The sequence below is a fragment of the Delphinus delphis genome, chromosome 14, assembly GCF_949987515.2.
Source record: "Delphinus delphis chromosome 14, mDelDel1.2, whole genome shotgun sequence".
Taxonomy (NCBI): domain Eukaryota; kingdom Metazoa; phylum Chordata; class Mammalia; order Artiodactyla; family Delphinidae; genus Delphinus; species Delphinus delphis.
In genome coordinates, this window is record NC_082696.1 from 37,703,037 (window position 1) to 37,722,985 (window position 19,949).

A 19,949-nucleotide genomic window follows, 5' to 3' on the forward strand; every position below is an offset into this window, starting at 1 on the left:
GATGCAACGGACGCAATGTACGCAGTGATAAAACCTCCATCAGGCTTAAAGTCAAGTTAAACTTGAGTTTGAATCTAAGCTCTACCACTTACTAAGGGGGTAACCTAAGTAAGTTGCTTGAACTTCCAGAACCTGTTTCCTCCTCTGTAAAATGGGGATATTAATATCTGTTACCTACTTCATAGGATTATTGGAAGGGAATCAGTAAAAAAACACATGTTTAGACGTTTAGCATTTAGCCAGAAATACCTTCCAATAAATACTAACGTTTTCATTATTTTTAAAGTATTTTACAAAGTTGGATTTTGAAAGTATAACAAATTATAAAGACGAACGTTTTTTCAAAGTGCACATAAAAATCAGTTTATTTGTAAACTTTTCAAAAATTGTTTTCATAGGGATAAAAATTTGCATGTAGGATCCAAAATAATTTAAAAGGCAAAAGTTATTAGCATTAGAAGTCACTCTATTCCTGTTCCAGGCTAAAAAAAAAAAAAAAAAAAAAAAGACAGTCTATAGCTTGCATTAGATTAAATGTTAGGACCACTTCTATCAGACACGATACTCATTTTAGACTTTAAGCAAAAAAAAAAAAAAGAAAAAAAGGAAAACTGATTTCAGGAAGATGAAGCAACTACGTCCTTTAAATAGTAAGAACTTTCAAATCTAAACACACCTGAGATATTAAAAGAGAAAACCAGTTTATAAATTTTATTTCCCACCTTAATCTGCAAAAATAAAATGATATAATTTTATCTTGTGCTTTCATGATTTTTAAATGTTCTTCAATTTCCTAGGGTTGGTACAAATGTTTCATACACTTCTATTTCCATGCAATAGAAATGATGTAGGTATAAATACAGTACTTAATTCTATTGTTGTTATGAAGAAAAATAAAACCCTAAATACTTCATATCTTGATGGTCTATATATTTCATTATATTTAAAATACACAATAGTCAAGGGGGAAAAAAGGGACCAAAATTAGAAGAGTTCATTCTACAGGTGAAATAATAGAACTGAAATAATTCTCCTGTGTATGTTTGGTTTCTGATATTTGTGTGCTATAAGGCATGGAAATAGGGAAGCAATTATTAGCAATATTACTTTCAAACCTATTTCTGGAAAAACTAAACTGAGTTGCTTGAAATTCTACTAAATAACTGAAATAAATCCCTTGAAATTTTAGTGAAACCCACAGATAATGGAGGGCTGACCCTCATTTTATATGAGGGACTTGAGGATCAAAGGCGAGATCCATGGAGGGGCAGCGTCCTGGAACCAATCCCCTGCAAACACCAAGGGACAACTGTATAGACAAATATTTAATGATCCCATAATTTTAATATTTTTATTTCCAGTATAAACGCAGAAATGTTAAAACGTGTTTCTGTCTCAGATTTTATTTTTGTCAAGTACACACACGCACAGGAAAGAAACACACCAAGAAATAAAGACCTCCTATTTTAAGGAGTCCCTGGCTGCCATTCTGAAATTCTTGACTGGGCAAGTAGAGAATCGGACCCCAAAGTAAAGCAGCATCAGAGGGACAAGCTGGTGGCAATGCCCATTTGCATATCTGGGCCATTGTCCACATATGGGCCTCAAGCCAGAGATGACTCTGGCATTCTGCACAGGGGATGTTGCCCATTCAAGCCTTTATTTGAGAAAGAAGGGGAAACAGCGTTCTCCGCAACTTTGGGTGTATGAAAAAAGAAGTTGCCCTTGGTCTGTGAACCAAGAAGCAGAGCTGGGCACTGGAAGAAGTTTCTACATCCTTTTTTGGTCAACATTAGAGATGAGCAGTGCTGAATTATAACGAAAGAGTAAATTAAAGACGAAAACATGCATGACAATATTGGGGTGCAAAAACAGAAAACATTTAAAAGGAAGAAATTTATCATTATTTTACAACGTAGCAAACTCTTAGCATATTTTTCCATAATAAGTTTCTGAAATATTATGTGGAAATTGTTAGTCTTCTCCATGAATCAGATCGATTAATGACCTCAAGATTTTATTACCAATGGCATTTGAATCTAAAATTTTAAATTCTCTGAGAGGGAGGGTTGTGAGAGATAACGTTCTACACTTCTGGAGAACTTTCAAACTTGTCAAAAGTACTCTAGGAAAATCATAAGATTCTACCGGCACTCTTCAAGCCACTTCGTGTCAATGCTCTATTCTAAGTAACCAAAGACCTTGTAACTATGAACACTGCATAAAATCACAATCGACACCACTGAAACACTCCATAATTATGATAAAATTGTTTTTTCTTAGTCCACGTATATACTCATGGCCTTCTCTAATAAATTTGTACCTCCAAAAATGCTTAGAAACTATGCAGTAGAAAACAACTGATCATTCTTAATTGTTTCAAATGAGCTTCTCCAGGCAGCTGCACATGTGTACTAACCTAATTGTTAGTTGCACCTGCTCCAAGTTAGCAATACTTCATAGAACACATGGCAAGACTGGCATTTTCAAGTGTTAATCTGTTCAATGTAAATCTATACTTTCTTTCAATAGTTTATGATACATATGCTTTGTGCCATATAGGAGTCTAATGTACAAAAATGTGGGCGATTTCTAATTTCTTTACTTGAAAACAAAGCTGTCTTTTCAAACTAAAATAAATTATGCTCTTCCATATTATGGCTGGTTTTTCACTGAGAAATATCTGAGTTTTGAGCATTTTTTTCAACATTTATATAACGTACTCTTTGATTCAACCAAACCTCGAAGAAAAAAAATAGCAAAAACTCTTTCACAAACTGCTGAAAGTTTTAAATAAGAAGTTAAATTGTTCTTGTCCTGTACCACCATATCCACCACTGCAAATGCAGTGATACCTTTTGTGACTAACATCTTCAGTTTCTGAGCATTAAGGACAGCAATGATAAAAATAAAATAACATTCTTCAGATTATGAGCTTAGACGCTGGATTCTGCACATGCAGCAAATCTGTTTCCAGAGATCACACCGCTTTTTCACAGAAATCACCCTAAAATCTGAAGTTGGAGTAACCATTCAGCTCAAAGATTTTAATGTATGATATATAGAGACAGATACTTTTTCATAAAATGGACAGACACTTTTTCATATAAATGGAAGTTTTATATTAAATCTCTACAGTATGAAATTCTAATTTTTTGTCTTATAAACTGATTTCCTGATTTTTAAAAGAATGGATGTTTATCCACACTTGTCTGTCAAACATTAAATTAAATGCACATTTAACATAATTAAAAGCAAAGATACAGAATCCTGACAAGTAAATTTCTCTGGAGCCTTTGTCTCTGTCCTTCGCTTGTTAAAGGATCAAAACACTGTGTCTGCTCTGATAATATACTGATGAATGAGGTTCCCATTGCCACAATACTAAAGCTACTTCATCTCCTTCTAAGGTTAGCTGCAAGTTTACACAGACATAAATATTGCTTTAAGTCTAGTTAAAATACAAACACTCTACTTACAAAATTGGAGTCAAATGTTTCTAGGGACTTAACAGTTACTTAACAAAGAAACTTAATAAAGTTTCTATCTCAGAAAATTTTGGCTTCAATTAATTTTAATAAATCTAAGATTTTCTGTCCAGCTGCAAAAAAATACCTAAATGTTACGAGAACGCTCACTAAACACTACAGAAGTAAACAAAACTAGGCGAACTTTTGTGGCAATCAGTGGTACATTCCGGAAACCTGGCTACTTATGAAACAAACTTTACTCATAATAGCTCAAAGATACATAAAGTTTTCAAAGAGCTATCAAGAACAAAGAAAAACATAAACACCCACCTAGTGTGTGTGTGTGTGCGTGCGCACGCACGCACACGTACAGTGCTTTGCAACTAGTTGCAAAAGAATTATTTTATTTAAAATTAAATTCTATATTTATATGAAACAACAATTAACAGGAATCTCTGGAGTCCTTTAAATGTGATCATTTCACCCTATTAAAACAATTGGATGTTTTTCGTCCTTTGTTTTTTCTTCTGCATCTGCGTTAACATGGATGCTAATTATATTAGCCTGGTGGTACAAAAAGTCTGAATGGGAAAAATCAGATGATTCTTATAGAGCCTAAAATACCTCTTAGGATTCAAATGTATACTTGCTTAGATTGAGCACTTCTATATTACTGCTACTTCTATTTTGTTAGAGAACTTAGCTTTGATTCAGAATTTCTGTTTCATAAGTGACATAACACCTCTCCAACACACCATTGCATATACACACAAACACACACACACACACACCTTTAGCCTTATTATGCTACTTTGTATATTAAGCTTCCCATTTGTACATTTATGTTTTTCTAAAACTGTTTAAGTTCTTGAGTTTGTATTCATCACACGAAATGCCATATAGATCTAATGCCTACATCTACCATAATAAAGCCCTACTATGTTAACAGATTAAAAGCTAAATCACATTTTTAAAATTCAAAATTGAAAAGAGCATAAGAGTGCTCTTACCCACCCATTCTCACAGCTTTATGCTTTTACACAGTGAATCAGCAAATGTATTCTTTTCTGAATCATATATGAACATAAGAATGTTTTGAAAATGTTTACAGTTTGGCACACCTGGCCTTCCTGGTGGTTTTCCAAAGTAAACTCGTTGTTCTGAACAGCTTTATCATTAAGAGTGAAAAAAAAACTTTATTGCAGAACTTAACCGAATATGTGGTACAGAAAAATAAACTGTTTTACATGTCACTGAGAAAATGTTACATTCTTAAAATTATATTTATAGTTCTACCTTCTTTTTCTTACAACCAAGTGCAGAAGTAATTCACAGATCAAAATATACATTATCAGATAACTTTCCTGGGAAAGAAAAACATTCTTGAGACAATATACAACTAAAAGCACTGCTTCAGCTAAATATTAAAGAAAACAACAACAACCGTTCCTGGGCTTCATGACAACTGATAAACAATGAAGAACACTTATCAGTTTCAACAGCAAATTCTTGCTCTTTCGGTTACTGATTGGGCTCTTAGATATCGTCTCCAGTCTTGTAGTCCTTTCAGCCTTTATGAAACAATTGTTGGAAATGTGGGTGGCTATTCAGATTAATTTATACTTTCCAAGGAAAGCTGTTTGATAACCGGAGTGAGCAAGTACCTCCTACCTCAAATTAAGCACTTAAGGTGGTCTATTTTTCACCTCTAAACTATCCTCAGCCCCTCCTTCTATTGCCCTTAGGGAATTTAAATTCAGAGACGTGACGTTTTCCATTATTGGCTCCTTGCCTCTTTGCAACTGTACAACATTCCTCAAAAAGTACATATAATTCTCCCACCCACGGGATCAGACAACAGTATCTATTTCAGGAGCAATTACATAGATAATGTAAGATATAATATTTTTCCTTAGAATTGTTTGTAATAATTGTGATTTCAAGGCTACTGGTTCAGTCTATGGCAATGCTGTCCCTGAGTTCATCTAAGTATTTCTCTTCAATCTACATACTTTTAAAACTCAATGTGTCCTGTAGATCAGACTGCTGTAAGGATACCATCTGCACTACACAGTGGTTTGTTAGAGCATTATACTTATAAGACAATATATTCCTTGAAAAATAATACACGTCAATGAAGAAACAAAGATACTGCAAAAATTACTACATAGAAGAAAAGTCAAAAATTCCGTTTTTTCTCTTGTTTTAACACCTGTATAGTAAATTACATGTGACCACCACGTTGTTACCTTAATAGGAACGCAAAGCATAAAAGAACAAGAGCTAGCTACCTCTTGCTTTGCTTAAAGAAATTAAAGACAAGTTTAACCCGCACCTGACAAACTGTCTTCAGAGGCAAAGAAATAGGCGGGGACGGAAGGCCTCACCTGTCCTGTACCCCACAGTGCGTCTCCCTGAAAGCATTTTAAATATAGGCAATATATCTGTCACCTTTTCTTTTCTTTTTTCTTCCGTTCTAATCAATGGCAGACCTTTTACTGCACTCCCCTGCCCACTATCTCAAAAGCACGTTACAGAATAAGAGGACCCAAGTGTCACTTACCAGTTGCATGCCACAGATAAAGATAAGCGTGCACCTGCCACTGCAATAACCCATGGTTTCCGAGACCCCTGCCACAGCCAAACTGTCCCACGTCGGCCACCGTCGAGCCCCCACTTTATCCAATCAGATCGCGGGGAAGGACAGGCAAACCTGCCGAGGGCTCGTGGGCTCCGGGCTGCAGCTGCCAGCGTCCTGGGAAGTGACAGGCATTAGGACCTGCTAGCGCGGCGGCGGTAGCGGCGGCAGCTCCAGCCGCGCCCGCCACACATACCTTCACTTGCTCGGTGCACACGCCGCGCCGCGGGCAGCGCCGCCCGCGGAGACGCGCCCGGGGCCCGCAGGGGCAGCAGCGGCAGCCTCGCAGCGCCGCCGCGCCCTCGGGCATCTGGCCTCGAAGTTTCGCCCCCGCCGCTCCCCGCGCCGCCTCGCCCCACGCCCCCCAGCGCGGCCGCCGCCCGACGCGCGCTCGCCCGGCGCTCTCCGCGCGCCGGCTCCGGGGGTGGCAGAAGCGTGCGCGGGGCGCTGCCCGCCTCCCTGCGCCGCCCGCGGCTCCTCTGCGCCCCGCGCTGCGGGGCCCAGCGGGCGGGGGCGGGGCGCGGGCCGGGCGGGGGCGTCCGGGCTCCGCGGTCCCGGGAGGCGGCGGCCGAGGCTGCTGCGCGCAGGGATGCCGGGTCCGCGCCGCGTCCTGCAGCGGCGCTGCCCCTCCCCTCGCCCAGATGTGTTAATCCTCCTACAACAAATCCTTCAACCTGCTCCCCGCCGCCCCCTCCCAAAGCGTCAACTTCCTCCAGCCCTGCCGAGGCTGCAGCCGAGGGGGCTGTTGGCGGCGGTGTCTAGGCGGGAAGGAGCGACGCAGAAGCGGCGGCTGCGGCGGTGGGGACACTGGGGCCCGCGGGCTGAAGAGTCCGGGCGGCGTGTCCGTAGCTTGCTGGGCTTGTGCAGGTCCTGCTCCCGCAGCCGAGCCCGGAGCACTATGCGCGACCGAGCAGCTTGTGTGCCTGTGTGTGTTTGGGGGAAAAGGGACGAAGAGGAGGGTTAGGGAAGGAGGATGGGTGATGAAATAGGAGTGCAGCCCTGGCATCCCGACCGGCCGGAAAGCCCGCGTGGCAGACTGGTCGGAGGAGAAGGGACGCAGCGGTTGCTGACGCACTGCCAGCCGCCCGGCACCCGGCTCCCGAGGATGTGCAAGGGCCGGAGCGTAGAGAGTTACGGAACAGACCCTGCTCCGGAAAAGGGGCCGGGTTGCTGCTGGAGTTCCTAGGAAAATTGGGAACTGGGGGAAGTAGGGACGCAATGAGTTGTCGTTGCTGCTTCAAACTGTTGTTTGTTTTCACTCAAGAAATGTAAGGATCAGAGACAATTTCAAAACTGAAGTACTTCAGCCTCAGGGTCCGTCCCGGCTGGATGTGGATTCCTGGAGGTGGATGCTGCAGCCCTCGCTCTGGAACGCCAGCCAGAAGCTATGCCTCGGCTCCGGTAACCTGCTGAGACACACGCTTCGGAGCCCGTTGCTGCCACCTGCGGGTGAAAAGCTGAAGAGCGAAGCAGACTGGTCCAGGTGGCGTCCCCTGGGGTTTGGGTGTCGGGATCCAAGGGTCAGTGTTTTCTTTATAGACCTGAGCCGCTTGTCAAATCATTTCTAACTTTCCCAGGAAGTGAAGGTGTGGTGTAGAGATCCGCTGAGGTACTGAGTCCTTGGTATGAAGGGGCAAGATTGGTAATTAAAGAGAACGGTTTAGGAAACTAAATAGCAAGTATCTTCCCACACCCTCCGAAGAGATTAAGACTGTTGAAACCACATCAAGCAAAGAGCTTTCCCTAGCAAGTGGGATTTGGCCCTACTGAGAAAATGGTATTTGTGTAGGATAATATTATGCTGGGAACCACAAATACGGACCCCAAATGATTGCTTCCTTTGAGTAAATAATGATGTATCAGAATGACTAAATATAAATAAATTGAATAGGGCATAGGGACCCTAGTCCCCAGAAGCGTGGGACTGAATTTTCAGAAATGATTTGTCAACTGTACACAGTGGAAAAGAGATTTGACTTGTTGACTTGTTAAATTAGTAGAATGTGGATATTTTGTTACTATAATGAGAATGCCCGATTTTAATCGCCCCACTTGTAAATGGCCTTTTCTCTGAAAAGTGTCTTTCGAAGTTTAATGAAATGATGAGAGCCCAATATGTGCTCTTACCCATGGAAGGGCCTAACAAGTAATAGCTGCTCCACAATACTTGGTGAAACTGAAGCCAGAGGTGTCTGGTGGCAAGTGTTTCTTTTCGTTGTTATTCTGTTTTTACACACAGGTTAGCTGTCCAGTAGCTGCTGGGGGTGCAGGTATTTTGTATTGCCAAGCAAAAAGAAATCTGTAAGTTAATGCTTTCTAATGCTTAAAGAAGCTGTTGCCATATTATGAAAATCATTCTGTTCCCTTTTAAAATTCATAATTGCAACAGTGCATTTCTGTGGATTCATCTATAATCCTGCAATGGTTTCCCTGCAACCAGCAACAGCCTGAGTGGCCTTTAGGCTCTACAGGTAAAAGGATAACATAACGCTGTCTGTAGCTGACTCTCAGCACCCCACGCATAGTCCCTGGATTCTTGCCCTTTAGAACATGCCCATCTTCTTTCTGCAAGCACCTGGGACTGTTACAGGCTTTTTCTGCCCACAGGAGGTGCTTGACTGGGAGTGAAGGTACAGCCTCAAGAGCAACCTTCACCCATTAATGGATGGGAGTTGGTGGATAAATTTCCCAACTTTCTCAACCCAGAGTTGTGAAACCTTGAGGCATGCTCGTTCCTGCCTTCTGAATTAGCTTCCTTCCCTTCCCTGCCCCATTTCCCTACTGCTCTACCGGTGCTTCCTGAGATCAACTCAGCAATAAACCACTTCACTCAAATCCTGTGTCAGGGCTGCCTCTGGAGAAACCCAGCAGAAGGCAGTCTTTAGGAGTTTTTATTCCTGATCTGACATCATTGTCACTGTTCTCAGAAGAGTGAACCAGAAGTGCGTTCAGTGTTGCACCTGCCGTTGCATTTACTGCATGCACCCACTGCCTTACGTGCTGCCCCTATATCATCTCGTTCATTACTCACAGGAAACTGGTAAGTTGGTGCAATGCTCGTTTTAAAGATACCCTTGTGTACAGGGTTCTGTACTATCAGTGGTTGCAGGCATCCACTGGCGGTCTTGGAACACATCCGCCATGGATCAAGGGGGACAACTATGTCTTGATCACAGACGCACACGTTCTCTGTGGCAGAATTAGAGTGTGGTGAAGGCATGTTTGTGGGACATCAAAATCTGCTTTTCTTTTGTGTACTTTCATATTGGTATTTTACTGTACTTGCTTGTCATTCTTTTAGAATTCCGTACAGAAGTGATGACTTAAAAATATTTATAAGGATGATGACAAACTTAGTTGTCTCTTTTTTTCCAGCTTTACTGAGATCGTACTTCATTACCTCTAAACTTAAATCACATCATATCTTTTAGATAGCATATACGCTATGCCTGCCTTGTGAAAATGTGCTGTAGTTAGGGTTGAAGTTCCATTCCTTAAGGTGGCCATGCCCTTCATATTCTATTTCCTGTTATCTTTGGAGCCTTAGTGGAAAAGACTTGAGAGAGAATTCCAACTGTCCCATAGATGTGCGTGAAGGAGAGAGACACCTCAAGTTGGAATGGCAATGGCCTTTTGTTTAGTCATGTACTATATAGTATATGAGTATAAAGTTATATACTATTCAGCTCTGTAAGGTGCTAAGGGCTTTTGTTGACTAGTCTCGTGGCACAGCTATTTTTAATTATCTTGTTTCTATGAGGAGAATGTGTTACATTGGCTTTGTAACACCACTGAGCAATTTCACTCTGAGTTTTACTTGGTCTCCATTCATTATAGTTTGAAAACATAAAGGCAGCAATTAATTTTACAATCACAAAACCAACATTTAATTCACTGTATATTTGTTCAAACTTGGATGTTTTTTTCTCTTGTTTGGAAAATAACAGCTATTAGGAAACAGTATTTTCAAAATAAATTTAAAAAGAAAATAATCACTCATAATCCTTCCATCCAGAGATAATCTTTCATTTTTGCAGAAAGTACAAAAATGGGATTATATCATGCGTAATATATCTTAATCTACTTTTTTTTCACTTAACAACAGATTAGAACATATGTCCAAATTATTAACTATTAAACTCATGGACTCTGCAGCCAGTTTGACTTCATAATCCAAGCTCTGCCACTTAGCAACTGTGTAACCTTCAGCAAATCACTTAGTTCTCTGTACCTCAGTTTCTTTATAAAAGGGGGCATGGAGTAATAATACCCATATATCATAAGGTTGTTGGGAGCATTAAGTAATGTCAATATATGTAAAGCTTTTAGAACAGTGCCTGGCCCATAGTTAACATTTTAACATTGTTAGGTATCGTTATTCTGCATACAACACAGCTTTAATGACTACACAACATTCCAATGTAAGCAAGTATCCCAGTTATTTAATTCATATTTTTTTCTTAGACATACAAGTTTTTTTTGTTTTTTTGTTTTTAATTGGGGTATAGTTGTTTTACAATGTTGTGTTAGTTTCTACTGTACAGCGAAGTGGAGTTCCTTGTGCTATACAGCAGGTCCTTATTAGTTATCTATTTTATACATATCAGTGTATACATGTCAATCCCAATCTCCCAATTCATCCCACCACCACCCACCCCCACTTTCCCCACTTGGTGGTGGGCAGAATAATGGCCCCTCAAATATGTCCACACAGTAATCCCTAGAACCTGTGAATATGTTACTTCACATGGCAAAAGAGGTTTTTGAATACATGATTACATTAAGAACCTTGAGATGGGGAGAAGAGTCTGGATTATTCAGGTGGTCCCAATCTAATCACTTGGCCCTTAAAAGCTGAGAACATCTTGGGGGTGGGGAGAAAGAAAGGATAACGAAAGAAGGGTCAGGAGATGCAAGATGAGAAGACATTCAACGCACCATTGCTGGATTTGTAGATGGGGGAAGGAGGTTATGATTCAAGGAATGTAGGTGTCCTCTGGAAGCTAGAAAGGCTAAGAAACAGAATCTCTCTCACAGCTTTCAGGAGGAATACATTTATGCCCACAGTTTGATTTTAGCCAACTGAGACCCCTGTCAGACTTCTGACCTATAAAAGTGTAAGATAATTAATGTGCTGTTTTAAGCCACTAAATTTCTGGTGATTTTTCATAGCAGCAATAGAAAACCAATACAGTTTGCTTCCAATGTTTCAATATTATACATTTTATAATATTTAAATTTGTAGGCATGTCATCACCTATGTTTTATTTCCTTATTATACATTTCTAGAAGTGAACTAGTGAGACAAAGAATGAGCAAAATTATGATGTTTTTGATAAATAAATCCAGATTTCCTCTGAGGATTTCTACAGATTTACACCTGTAGGGAATGTGCATGCCAGATCCCCTCTGCCTTTATCAGTAACGAATATTATCATTTTTCAAATACTTTTTCACCTTCCATTTTAATTTGTGTGTCTTTTATGCACTAATTATTTATTAAATACCTAGTAAATATGCTAAGATGGACTGTGGCCTAAAAATATATCACATTGACTCTCACTTTCCTGTGATGATTCCTCTTGAAAGTTCAAGTCCATTTCTAATAATGTTATCTAATGACAGGTTCTATAGTACAGACCATAGCAATAAAAATCCATTTATCTATGTGACCAAAATGCTGGCCTCCAGAGATATTGATAAGCCACAATGACAGATTATGCCATGATAAAGACAGAGCTGTGTTATGGTCAGTGCGTAACCAGTCATGTTTCTGTATGAAATACCACTTGGGTTATATCCTTCTAAATTAAATTATTTTAATTTGTAATTTATGTAAATTTTACTTATAAGATCAAGTAAAGTACCATCAGTATGCTGAGGTTTCAGTACCTATTTGCTGGAGATAAACTGCATACATTAACTTGAGTATTTTAACATTTCAATCATATTATGAGATATTCTAAGGCATATTAATACAATTATTTTACAAATAATAAGACTCAGTTATTATTTTAATAAATTATCTCATAGAAAGACATGCAATTTTAGGAAAAAAAATATTTATCAGAGATTGGAAAATCTGTATTGTCATCTTTTTATTTTCCTCTAAGTTGTGCTGATTTTTTTCTTCAACACGAAGAGCTGAAAAATAAGTGTAAGGATAAGCCAGGAGTTCTAGTTGCTATATCTGGGTAACAATCCACTCCAAATGTAACGGCTTTGAACAGTGATTTTATTATGCTCAAGGGTTCTGTAGGTCGGGGATTTGGAGAGGGCTCAGTTGGGGAAGTGTCTCGGCTCCACGCTGGGGCTTCAGCTGGAAAGACTCCAAGACAGGGAATGGCTCTGTGGCTGGGGGCAGAGATCACCTGAAGCTTCACTCACTCGCACACCTGGCACATGGGCTGGAAGGACTTGAAGACCAGGACTGCAGAGCAGGCCACCTACATGTGGCCCTTCTTGCAGCTTGGCTTCCTCACAGCATGACTGCCACAGAGGAGTCAGACTTCTTATATGGCAGCCGAGGGCTCCACGCAGAAGGTGCCAGCACACAAGGCAGACGCTGTACTGCCCTTTACCACCCAGCCTCAGAAGTCACCCAGCTCCACTCCTACCAGAGTCTGTTCGTTCCGAGGAAGTCACAAGCCCACCCTACTTAAAGGGGGGAAGACCTAGGTGCCCACCCCCATGAGTGGAGGAATGTCAGAGAAGCGGAGGGCCATGTTTTCAAACCATGTTTTCAAATCATAATTAAAGGGAACTTACTATTTCTTGAAAATTGAAATAAGTAAAAATTAAAGTTTAGATATCAATGCTAGTGTCACAATCAAAAAGTTAACTTTATACTAATATCTCAGAGAAACCAGTGGATTTAATATGAAAGAAAGTGGTGCTCTGAATTAACCAGAATAAGAATTGATTAGTAATAATTTGAGTTTCATATTCTGTGCAGAAGGGAAGTAGAAAAAATATATTCCATCCATTCAAATGACTTCACATTCTCAAAAGCCAATTAAAAGCTGAGATTCATTTCCTACAATTACAAGATGAGGAGTATTTAAACCATTCAATAGAGTAATACTAAACAAATGATTAGTTTTTAGTGAGGCAGTAGTAATATGTACTCTACATTTTTTTAATGTAATTAAGATTTACTGCACAGCTTGAAAGTATCTTTCCTGATAATGTAATTACTGTACAATTTCTTTATTTGCTGTGCTTTCCCCAGTTTATCCTTCTACAACCCTAATAAATACTAATTTAATACAATATTAGAAAGTGACAACGAGAAGTGTTAGGAAAGTAGATGTAGTGTACTTACTTATAATAGGATTAATTCAAAATCCTAACAGGGTGGTATATTCTGAGCTTCTGAAGAGAAGAAAAATAAATCCCTAAACACAGTTGTTTCTTTTTTATAGCTAAGGTGTTCAGTAATATAAATACAGTATTCTAATCAAATGTTTGTTTTCCCTTTTTGAGGGAGAAGGTGGAATGCTGAATTTAAATTGTCTTTTAAACCTGGAGGTGGATGAAAGAGGCAGGCACTTCTGGTGTTCCTTCTTTCGCTGTGAGCTGGAGTACAGGAGCACGACTTCCTCGTAAATCCGTTCCGCCTCCATTGCCCATCCTGGAATTGTGCAGTGAAGACAGTGATTGTGAGATGCTTCCAGGAGGCTTTGCCCAGGCATTCTGTGGAAAATATGGGTGGTTCTTTGATACCTTCTGATAATAGTCTTGGCGGGGGGTGGGGGGGCATGCCCAATGATTTCCCCTTCCCATACTATTTTTGTCTTCACATATGCCTTCATGGCAAAACCACATAAGCACTAACTTCAAATCATAATAAAATTCTCATTAGTCATAATACTGTTCAGCCCAACAACCAGTTCTCTGGGCATCACGACATTGTCATTGTACGTCAGCCAGCACTGCCAGCCTGACTCAAGATTCCTCTGTGGGACCACAGAGAATTTCCGGATACTGTCCACATGACTCAGGAGTCCAGGGGACACTGGAGAACTGTACCCAGGCCTTCACTCTCTCCAGTCACATCACCTTGCCAATTTTACTGTGGCGCTGCCGCCCCCTGTTGGGGTTGTGGGAGTGAGAAATGTGGCAAAACAATTCTCCTTTAGACTTTGCCCTCAATCTACATCCACCATGCAGGGATTTCAGCCTCATCCAGAGCAGATGAGAAAAGACTGTGAAACACCTTTCCTTTTATCTGCTCCTCCAACTTCTGCCACAAATCTACTTTCCCCCATTCATTCAGTGGCTGAAAGTTGTGAGTTTCTCTCTCTTCTCGCTCCCTAGTCAGAACCCTCCTCTGAATGACATCCTCTTTCTTTGACGAGGGGACACTAATAGAAGATGGAATGCAGAGAGCGAGCAGCCAGCAGAAAGGGAACAAAAACACTGTACTTGTTAACAGCTGCAAGTTGAGCGGAACACATATTGCCTTTAGGGACTAACATTTGGAAGTTTAGGAGACAGTCTAAAAATTACCATAGGCAAAAAAAAAAATTATTAAGATCTGTAAGTCAGTATAGTTGAGGGCTGAGGGCTATGGCAGTTCTGACAAAGGGAAGTTACTGCCACCTGTGTGAATTGGCAGCAGTATTTAAGCTGGCTCAAGTCTTAGAGGTAGAAAAATTGCAGATCCAGACTCAGAAAATAGGTCAGTTTAGCTGCAACATAAGGTGCCTGGAGGAGAAAAGAGGGCAATGACAAGTCTGAATGTCAGTCTGAAGAGCTGGACTTTACTGAGTAGGCAATAAGGGGCCTATTATAGTTCTTGAGCAGAGAAGACAAGAGCTGTGCCCTAGGAAGTCACCTTGCAGCTGTACATAAAATGGATTGGAAAGAAGGGAGTATGGGTGTAGGAAGCCACGAAAAACTAAAGCCATTAATCACTGCTCAATGTTGTATATACTAAGGCCAAGACATCTAGAAGATTGTTTTTAACCTAACATTTTAGAGAGTTGCATTTCATCTGTTCTTTTCAAACCTTTGCCAAAGTAAATGTATATGATAAATTTGATACCTACAGATCCTTTGGCAAAACATTTTAATATGTGAATTCTAGGAATTTAAAAAATACACTTTTCCTATCAGTTGTTATAGTCACATATGTATCACCATATTCAGATCCAAATATATCATGAGCTTCATTTCTAAGTAAAACACGGAACACATTTTTTGTCTCCATAACTTCATTATACCTTAAGCTTAAATGTACTCAGACGTGAATAAACACAGAGCTTATTTGGGTTTTAATATATTCCCATTAAAATGAGACTATTTGGATGAAAAGGTAGGAATTAAATGTGTCTGTTTCAATGGCAATATTTAGTTAGCTATCAGTGTTGGACTAAAGAAGTGCCATTTTAAAATAATAAACTATAGAATGTGTTTATGATGTGGAGGAAGAGGGGAAATATTTCTATAACTAATTTAAGACAGAAACTATTGGGAGTTTATAGTTCTTAGAGTTGTTTGTATTTATTCTAGCAGGGTTATAGTAATATCAAGTTATGATAGACATTTCATGGTTCCTGTGAAGATGGAATGCCAAGTGCTTCCTTTTCCCTTTCTCCTTTAGGATTTCAAGATTTGATTGCCTAAGTGACATTTATACTGTCACATACTTTTGTGAAATGCTTTATGTTAATTACAGTTTTCACATTTTTCATGGTGACAAAATTGTCATATTGTCTTATGCTTGAAATATTTTAAAATAGTGGTTTCCGTAAAGAGGTCTTAAAAGTGGATTTTTCTTCAGAAAACTGTAACCAAGTAAAAATGAATTTTGGAAAGGAATTTCTTTCCTCCCTTCCTTCCTTCCTCCCTCCCTCCCTCCTTCCTTTCTTTCTCTTTCTTTCTTTCTTCTACAATTTATTGAGTGCTTATCAGGTTCCAAGCACTGTGCAAATCACTTTATTCTCACTCATTTCTCACAACTGTATCTGAAATCATTATCTGAATTACATCTTAGATCATCGACATCCCCATTCTATAGACCGGGAAACTGAAATTTAAAGAGATTAAGCAATTTGAAGAAGATCAAGGAGTGAGAAGAGTCAGAGTAGGGCTCAAAGTCCAGTTCTCTTATTCCAGCACAGACTTCCTGAGAGACAATATAAATGCCAAGCTAGGGCAACATGTGAAACACAGGCTTTGGAGACAGCCAGCCCTGCCTTCAATAGACCCCTTTGCTGTTTATAACTTATGGAACGTTAGACATCTCATTTAATGTTTCTAACTCTGTGTAACTTTATCTGTAATATGGGGACAATAACTTAGTACTTACATCATATGATTGCTGGAAAAATTTAATGAAATAATATAAAATGTTCCAAGATCTCAGGGTGGTAATCGCTTGCATGGCATTACTGGGCAATATTAAATTAATTACAGAAAAACATGTATTTCCCTTTAAATTTTTTCAATTCCCACTTTCTCTCTTACAATCTTATACCCTTGCATTCTAATCCCAAACCTATTACTCATTTACCATTACCAGCACTTGATAGTGGATTCACTTCCCTTCACCATCATATATAAGCTTACATCTAAGATGTCTGAGGCCTGAAAAACGTTTTTTTTTAAACCTATGGAATGTGTAAAAACTGTTCTGCTTGAAAGCCCAACAAGCTGATGCTTCCCCCCACTTGCAAGCATGCTAAACAAACAGCACCAAAATATTTGCTATAGGCAAATAAACACAGCCACGTATCCTACAAAGAATGTTTATAATATCACTCACAATCCATGGAGAAGGTCAGATTCAAACCAACTCCTACTACACATTGTGGACTGAAGACACACTAGTGATGTTATTCTAAACTCACATAAGCACCCAGGATCCTTTCTGGTGCAATTTGCACTGCCAACAGATGCAGGTCTTATCCGTGGTTCTGGTTCTCCACAGAAGTCATTTGCATCATTTCTCCTTCCACTGTTTAGTGCCCAAATCTAGATCCAGAAAAATGGACAGCCTATTTTAGAGACCGCCATCCACACCACTGAGTATTTTTATTGCAACACCTGGGATTTTTTTCCTGAGATAGTTGGTAGTGAACACTTAAGTAAGTAGCCAGATTAACTCGGACTTTAAAGTATATAGGGATTCCTAGAGCCTAGAACACCAAGAATTGTGTTCATTGTTCTCTTAAATAAGTCATTGTTATCTAGAACTTCTTTCAGGGTCTGGTGACAATCTCCCAATTCAAATAGAGTGGCCAGTGCCTTAGTGGAGTTCAGCAGAAATTCCAGGGTCAACAGTTAGTACTTTGCTGACCAGGGTCGGTGGGGCATCCTGTTGGTTCATACTTTCCTCACACCAGATACTGGATTAAGATAAGCTAACAATCAGTATCACGTATGCCCGGAGAGAGATAATTTTGCTATCCTGTAGTAGTCAGAGGAGGGGGAGAGGCAAGCTCAGAGAGGATTGTTCTAAAACTGCTTGGTAAGAGCACTGGGAAGAGTTCCTGATCTGCCTAATAGGGATCACAGAAGTAATGCATGAGATTCACTCTTGGACTTGACCAGGAGGCTGGAAAGAGAAAGTGATGTATGGCATGAGATTTATTTAGTAGGAGCATCTGACAAAGAAAGTCAAGGATATATTGGCGAGTAACTGCAGGACACAAAATGGCCAGGAAAAGCAGGAACAACATAATGGTACTGATGCTTCTCTAGGGATGAGATTGAAGTAATGTGTCACGGCCCTTTCTCAATAAACTCCTCATTTACTCCCTAAAACTTACACTGTACTAATTTCTTCATTAATCATCCATCACAATGCTTTGCAAAAGTAATAATCTCCATTTATAGGTGCTAAAAACCTTTGAAAACATAAAATTTCAAAGAAATTTTGGAAGCCTTTAGTTTTAAACTTGAAAAAATAGTACTATTAACAGAAATTCTCACTGAGCTCAAAGCACTCTACAAGTTCAATATATTCTGTTACATTTAGAGGAGAGAAAATTGAAGCTAAGACCTTCTTTTAATAATGATCATTTTACTGTCTGCTATCACACTAGGTAAATAGTGCACAACTCTCAAATTTAGTTATGAAAAGTAATCATTTTCCAATAAAAATGGGTAATTCTCCATTTCAGCTTCCATATAAGTGCCTATAGAATTAAAATAGTGACCTGAAACACATTTCAAATGTTCATCTTATTATAATTCCCAAAGGTCGTATCTTTGAAAGTTATCCTTAAAGATCACTAATTTTCCTTAAAGTTGTGGCTATTTCATCTTGGTCTAGAATAGTAAACACTATATTCTACCTCCTTGACTCTCATGATTAGTGAAAAAATTTTAAAACAGTTAAGAATGAAAAAAGGTAATGTATTAGCATTAATCTAATAAAATATATACATTTTTAAAATTACAATGTTGGTCACAGACTGGGCAGGAGGCACCTCTGCACCACTTATGTTTCTGTCCATTGGTGAAAGCTCCATGGTTATACCACTGCTGCCTAGCTCTGCCCTCCCATTCACTTCTCCCTCTGCAGGGGAGATGGAGGGGCTTAATCCGAGTGGTAAGTTCAAAAGGAGAAACTGGGCCAGTGCAGCCCAGACACTTCTCACTCTGAGCCAGCATGCCCACATGCACCAGGCCCTAAATTTTACATACTGGCTCCTGTATGGGGAGGCTCTGATTATTCAGCCATGCCTGAGGCTTGTTAAACAAGACTGTCTAGTTCAGTATCAGGAGTCTCACCCTCTTGCAGATATATTCTCCAATACCAACTTTATCAGTAATAAAGGTGTTACGTTGGCTTTGTCTTATTTATTGAATTATTTCTCAATTGACACTATTTATTAAGCTTGTGTCAACACCAAGCAACAGTTGTTGTAGACATATATTGTTTGATTCAGTTACTTATTCCTTCAGGATTATGCTTTGGTCTGAAAGTTTTAGGTGAAGGCTTGTATTTATTTTCTACGCTATTATTGAAGACTTGGTGAATGTCTACTTTCTACTGAGGGAAAACAAACAATAAACATATCATTGTATACAACATACATACACAGGCCGCTAGCTGGTAGTGATAACAATACTTAATAAAACGTGTTACAAGGATAGGGTAATCCTTCTTTGGGTAGGATGGTGAGGGAAGGCCTCTCTACGGAAATAAAAGTTGACATGAAACCTAAAAATGTGAAGTGGTAGTCATGAGCGTATCAGGGAGAAAGGATTCCATACAGAAGAAATAGAAACTTCAAAGGTCCTGAGGGGGAACTTATCAAATCCAGTGGGCAGAAAGATGACCAGAGTGACTGTAATGTAATAGATGGGAATTGAGAAGCAGGAGACAGTGAGACTGGAGAGGTTGGCAGGACCTGGACCAGGAAAGGAGACCTTGTAGGCCATAATTTAAAAAGAAGGTTTTATTTGAAAATGAAATAAAAATGTATTGAAGTGTTAAAAGTTAGGAATGCATGTGATCTGAATTGTTTTTAAAATTTCCTTTTGGCTCTTTTGGTAGAAAGCATTGCAAAGACAGCAGATAAAACTCAACTGCAGTGGCTCAGACATGAGACAGCTGCTTGTTCAGGGTTGTCCTTGCTGGGGAGTAGGAGTGGCCAGACTTGAGAAATCCCAGGGGCTAGAGTCAATAGCACTTACGTACAAACGACATATGGGGAGTGAGTAGGATTGCAACCCTACGAATTAAGGATCACTCCTACATATTTATCCTGAGCACCTGGGTGAACAGGGGTACAATATCCAGAGAATGGGGAAGACTTTTGGAGGATCAAATTGAGTTTTATCTTGCACAAATGGTTCTATTTGTTTCCATATGTTTGTGGTAT

General features: G+C 39.6%; 1 protein-coding gene across 2 annotated transcripts in view; it reads right to left on the minus strand.

Moving 5' to 3' along the window:
• Positions 1-6,409, minus strand: part of NKAIN2 (sodium/potassium transporting ATPase interacting 2) — a 990,407-nt gene extending 983,998 nt beyond the window's left edge. The window contains exons 1-2 of one of the 2 annotated variants that reach the window (XR_009521934.1): positions 6,305-6,407; positions 6,034-6,225 (exon numbers count right to left, since the gene is read on the minus strand). The gene's annotated coding sequence lies outside the window, so the exon portion shown is untranslated. Of the gene's footprint in view, positions 1-6,033 lie in introns of both variants that reach the window. The other variant, XR_009521933.1, reaches the window with a different exon arrangement.
• Between the last annotated feature and the right edge of the window lie 13,540 nt (positions 6,410-19,949).